The sequence below is a fragment of the Asparagus officinalis genome, chromosome 9 (genome assembly GCF_001876935.1).
Source record: "Asparagus officinalis chromosome 9, Aspof.V1, whole genome shotgun sequence".
Lineage (NCBI taxonomy): Eukaryota > Viridiplantae > Streptophyta > Magnoliopsida > Asparagales > Asparagaceae > Asparagus > Asparagus officinalis.
Window position 1 is genome coordinate 47,297,995 of NC_033802.1, and position 6,086 is coordinate 47,304,080.

General features: G+C 31.8%; 1 pseudogene; it reads left to right on the forward strand.

Moving 5' to 3' along the window:
• Positions 1,135-2,121, forward strand: LOC109824689 (annotated as a pseudogene).

Consider the following 6,086-nt stretch of genomic DNA (forward strand, 5'->3'; position numbering starts at 1 on the left):
GCAAACTTACACTAAAAGTGCAATGGGATGCGAAGATATTTTGTCAGTTGTTTTAATTGGGTGTTCTATGTTTTATGTAGCCATAATTTACTATCATGTCAGTAACATTTTAGTTCTTAATGTTGACAAATGTGCAGTAAAAGGACGGTGATTCCTTAAAAAGGGTCTAAATCATGTATCATAACTAAGTTTTTAAACTTTCATGGTGTTAAATGTCCATGACAATCTATCAGCCATTTCATGTTAATAATTATATGGTAAGTATTGCAATGAGTAATAAACTTGATGTATTTCCGGTCCTTATAGATCACATTTGGGCTGTGCGGACCACATGACTCATCTAGAAGAGTTATACAGGTCACGTAGTTGCATCCTTAATCCACATAGAATGAATTATGTGGATCATGTAGTTGCATCGTTAATCTATTTAATCATGCAACTACATCCTTTATCCAAAACTTTGTCTAACATAATTGCATTTAGAAGTTTGTTTGTATTTATTTCAGGATGGATTAGTTTCCGATCTTTTTAAAAGCTGGCTAGTTCGTTATCTTGTAGACTATGATTGCATACAATAAATGAACATGTTGATTTCAATTTTGAAATTAACTTATGCTTATGCTTCTTAACATCTCAATTGTGTCTTGTCTTCATTCTATCCTTGGTATTGTTTCAATATGGTGGGAAATAAAAGTGGGTTTAAATCTTTACTATGTAAAAAATTAATATATATTTCACATCCTAGCTCTAGAGGGAGAAATACAGGTAGTATTAATAATTGTTATTTTCTCATGTGGTAAACCATACTCTTCTGTTTATGCATGATTACGTCCTTTCTCTTTAGTTTGTTATCCTTCATCTTTCAATAATCCAACAGCGTCTGGTATTTTTTGTTTGACATTTTTCTTTTTAGTTTTCTTATTCATTTTGCTTCCTATAATTTTTGCTTTATCTCTGTGAAAATAGCATCTTGTCCTTTTAAGTTATAAATTAAGTCCTTTTCCCCAGTTTTATTTCACCGTCTGCTTATGCGATCATGTTGAATGAAATTTACTTTTAGTGCTTTGTAATTTCTGGAATATCATAGCTTTTACTCAAATGCCATGCTAGGAATTAGGATCAAGAGTATGCTACAGTTGCCGATTATGTCCACTCACCAAATATTAACAAACTATTATACTTACTGTTGCTATTGGTGGTGGTGTTTTTGTTCTTGTTTTTATTTTTCCTGCAGAGCTTTTAATTACTTTTGTACCTTTCTGTCGCAGGTACTTGTGCCAATTGCTAACGGATCAGAAGAGATGGAGGCTGTAATGATTATCGACATTCTACGGAGAGCCAAAGCTAATGTTGTTGTGTTAGTTGAAGATGGATTAAAAATTGTAGCATCTAGAAAAGTGAAAATAATAGCAGATAAGCTTTTGGATGAGGCTGTTAAATTACAATATGACCTAATTGTCTTGCCGGTCAATTAATATAGCCATTGAACATCGAATTCTTCACCATGTGTACATATGTAAGTGAGTTTATATTTGCTTCCTCTTACTTTGTTTGCAGGGGGGGCTTCCTGGTGCACAAGCATTCACAAACTTGGCAAAGCTTGTTGATTTTCTTAAAAAGTAGGCTGAATCAAATAAGCTGTATGGGGGCATATGTGCTTCTCCATCTCTAGCGCTTGAGCCACATGGTTTACTCAAAGTACAACTTCAAGGCTTGCCCTTGTGTGTGATTGATTCAATCATTTGTTGGTCTTCAAATAATATTCTCTATATTCTAATTTTATTTTTCTGATTCTCCTTTTTAAGGGGAAAAAGGCAACAACATACCCTGCTATGTGCAGCAAGCTTTCTGATCAAAGTGAATGCGAGAATAGAGTAGTGGTTGATGGAAACCTGATCACAAGCAGAGGGTCAGGGACTTCCATGGAATTTGTGCTGGCCATAGTAGATAAGTTCTTTGACAATGCCCTCGATCTTGCAAGAAGCCTGGTTTTTGTATAATGAGCTAATAATAGCCTTGTGGTGGAGAGCTGGGCATAAGGATGTAATCAGTAGTTTCTGAATAAACTAAGTTGCAACGACCCAATATCTGCTGTAGTTTTTGTACGAGTATTGTGCATTCACTCGGTTTGAGTTGTCTGTGATTGTACTTAAACCATTGGTTCAAATACACGATGAAGTAATGTGACAGTAAGACTATAAGAAAATGTCACATGTATACTATCCAAATGATGGGTTTCTGGCATTTCTGTTATTAGTTGGGAATTCTTTCTATCTCACGCGTCATAGCATGCACCTGTATCATATAATCTATGTGAAGAATGTATTTAATAACTAATTGTAAAATTGGTGAGTAAAAATTTACTTGACCTTCAATATTTAAACTCTTGTAGTTTATTAATATGCATCACGTGCAACGCACGTGTGGCATACTAGTTGTTAATAAATACTTAAAAGATTAAAAAACATAGGTAACTCAAATGAATTTGATAGCATCAATTTGGCAATTTGATTCTGTTTAAAGTTTGGTATTATTTAATCTAAAAAATATTATTAAATTTGATACCATGATTTGGCAACTTAAAATTTATTGAAAATTTTGTAGGAAAAAAAATTGTCATTTTAGTAGTATTTAAAACTAAAAAATTTTAAATTAATATAAAAATTTTGAAAATAAAAAAATGTATATAAAAATAATTTTTAAGAAATATTTAAAAACTAAAACATGGAAAACTCAAATTAATTTGGTAGCATCAATTTGGTAATTTGATTTTTTTTTTATTTTGGTATTATTTAATCTCGAAGATATTATTCAATTTGGTATGAAAATAAATTTTAAGTATTTAAGATTAAAAAAGCTAAAATTAAAACATATCTAAAAATTAATTTCATAATTGTTGCATTGGAAAAAGATTGGAATTAATTTACTTTCAATAGGTATTAAATTTGAAATACGTTGAAAAATAGGAACAAAATCTAAATATTATAATCTAATTAACAATAGATTTAAAAAAATGAAAATTTAAGATAATAATTTTAAGAATTCAATATCTTTTATTCTAATATATTCAATGAATCAAGTATATAAAATTGAATCAAAATATGCATCAAATTATGAATAAGATAACTATTTCATATAAAAATATCAAAATATAAAATGGAAATTAATACTCAATGGTTGTAGAATAAATATCTAAATTTATTCTCCCTCCTCCTTCAGATCTCCCGTGATTCGTCGACACTGACGTCATCCTCCAATAACTCTCCGTTACCAATCTCCAAGTTGAATCTCGATCAAACAGCGAAGCAATGGGCGATGCGATTCAGGTCACGGTCCAACAAGGATTAGCCGACAAACTGTACGAGAAGCGAAAGATCGCCGCTCTCGAGATGTGAATCTTTTAGGGTTTTGTTTGTTTCTTCGGTCAATTTAGGGCTTTGTTTGAGTTTTTAGGGGTTTAGGATGCTGTTAAATGTAGATTGAAGGGATAGTGAAGCAATTAGCGGTCGCTGGTGACCATGAGAAGATAAGCGTTGTGATCAGCATTTTGACCACAGAGTTTACTTATTCACCGCAGACGAATCAGCGAAAGGTTTATTTCTTGGATTCTCTATTTTTTATTGAAATTTTTTGGGTTCTTAAGAGATTGTAAAGTTTGTTATTGTGTGTAGGGTGGATTATTAGGGCTTGCTGTAGTGACAGTTGGATTGGCAACAACAGCTCCCCAACATCTTGATGTAAGAATTTGAGTAGTGCATTTGTTTCTTTATTTCTACTTTGCTATGAAAATGTAAAGAAATGAAACGATTGAGGATATAAAATTGAAGTCAAATCCTAAATATTATGTGAATCGACACGTTGTAAATAAATATGCTGTAAATAAATAAATACATGAAACTTAGATGGATTCTTAAGAAAAAACAGCAAGAAATGGGATAAAATAAAATGAAATAAATTATCTGATGGGGTGTTATTCAAGAATTTGTTTGGTGCACTTATCTCTTGGTTAAATATTTCTTGAATTCTCTGTTGAATTTATCTTCGTGCATAGATTATTTGTTATTGTAGGTAGACAAGAAATGCATGAACTTAGATGGATCATGGTTGTTTCCCTTCTCAAAGGATAATTCAGGGCATGTGAGGCTGATAACTTCAGTTTATTTATTGAAATGAGCTCTTAGAGATCACAGTTTTTATAGTTTCAATATTGCTAGGCTAGAGATTAGTTGCTTATATATCTTATGAAAGAAATTACCCACCTGGATATGATATTTGCATTTACTAATTACATAGCAGACGGTGAGTTCATTTTGAGGCAAAGAAATGAGAAAATAATGAAGCAATTAGGTAGTGGGAACTTAAGGAGTAATAATATATTTAGCACATTATATCATGGAAAAATGTATCTTAATTTCTTTTGTTGATTTAATCGATCTACTCCTAATCTACTTTTGATGTTTAGGGGTTATTGATCTAATACAATCTGCTTTTGATGTTTTTGTACTCCTAATCTACTTTTGATGTTTAGGGGTTATTGATCTAATACAATCTGCTTTTGATGTTTTTGATGTGTTCTTGATTTTAGTAATGTTTAGGGGTTATTGATCTAATACAATCTGCTTTTGATGTTTTTGATGTGTTCTTGATTTTAGTAATGATTTAAATTCTATGATTTCTATTTCAAATTGTATTTGATCGAAGCTTATTTTTGGAAAATAAGAACGATATAGTTAAGATTTGAGCATTAATTAGAATTAGGGATGATTGGAACTCATTATTTATCCAAAATTAGCAGACACAAAATAGAAGAAAAAGAGGATGTTGATTTAGTGTATTTTCCCCCTAATTTTTAATTACAAGATGATTTGGGCCTTCAATTTGCGCTAATGGAACCTAACATGTAAAGTAATGATATTAACTAAAATTATCATCCTTTGTATCCTTAACCTTAAAGATATTAACTGAATGTGTTAAGGTGATCATTTTTGTGTGTGCCTCCATCATGGATAGTTTATATAACCTGCTTAAAGAACACGCTTCATTGACCTATTACTCGCAAATTGCAATCCACCAAATATAATGCCCTCCATAATTTAGTCAACATCAAAAGCTGTATGTTGGCCTTTTCCATGTTTTTCTGTCATAGTAATCCGAACTATCAAACTATTGGAAGAAATTCTAAATTTAGCATACATTAGATATATAAATGCTAATGACGTGTGCACAAGATATATCAGTGTTACTTGTAAAACCCTGAAAATTTGAATTTGTTGTGATAAATAATAATAGTAATGTTTTATCGTGATAAATATCATGTTTTAATATTTGAGTATGTTAGGAATTGATTTGAGATCAATTCAATGTATATACGTGAATGTACGAGTGCAAATATACTCTGGTGAAATGATCAGTTAATAATTTTTTATATTTTACACACTGATGTAATTAGAAACTGAGAAAATTCAAAAGATCAAAGTTGTAGGTCTCTTCGATAGCTTTCTAACAAATCTTAAATCACCTCATTCCGAGATCGTATGAGAAAGTTATATCCAAAATACAGAACACGTATGTATATAGTATTATGTAGCGTATTTTAATACGTATAGCACTGCACTGTAGTTAAAATGAAAAATGTGATTCACTGTATAACACTGTAGATGATTGGTACGGTAGCAGTACTGTAGCAATTAGTAAATGCAGAGAAATTTGTTAAAAAATGGGAAATTTTACTGTAGCAGATTTATTTATTCTTCGCCTGCAACGACAACCTCCGCCTCCGCGTTTTCTTCCGTGTTTTCTGGACATGTTCCGCGTCGTGCCACAACAAGCGGCGGTGTGGGGGTGATGTGCTCCTCCTTTAGCGTGATTTAGGGGATTGGTTTGTACCTACAAAAATAAAAGAAATTGCATTTTTTTTCTCTCTCGATTGATTAAGTGATGACCTCAGGGGTTGTTCTCGGGGTTCAACAGAGATCCATCCTCATCTCCTCCAGAAAATTCTCTGTCAAAGAGAAATAAACCCCAAACACTTCTACTAGTTTCCACACTCTCTACAAGCCTCTCTTCCTCTCCTCAAAATTTCCCTA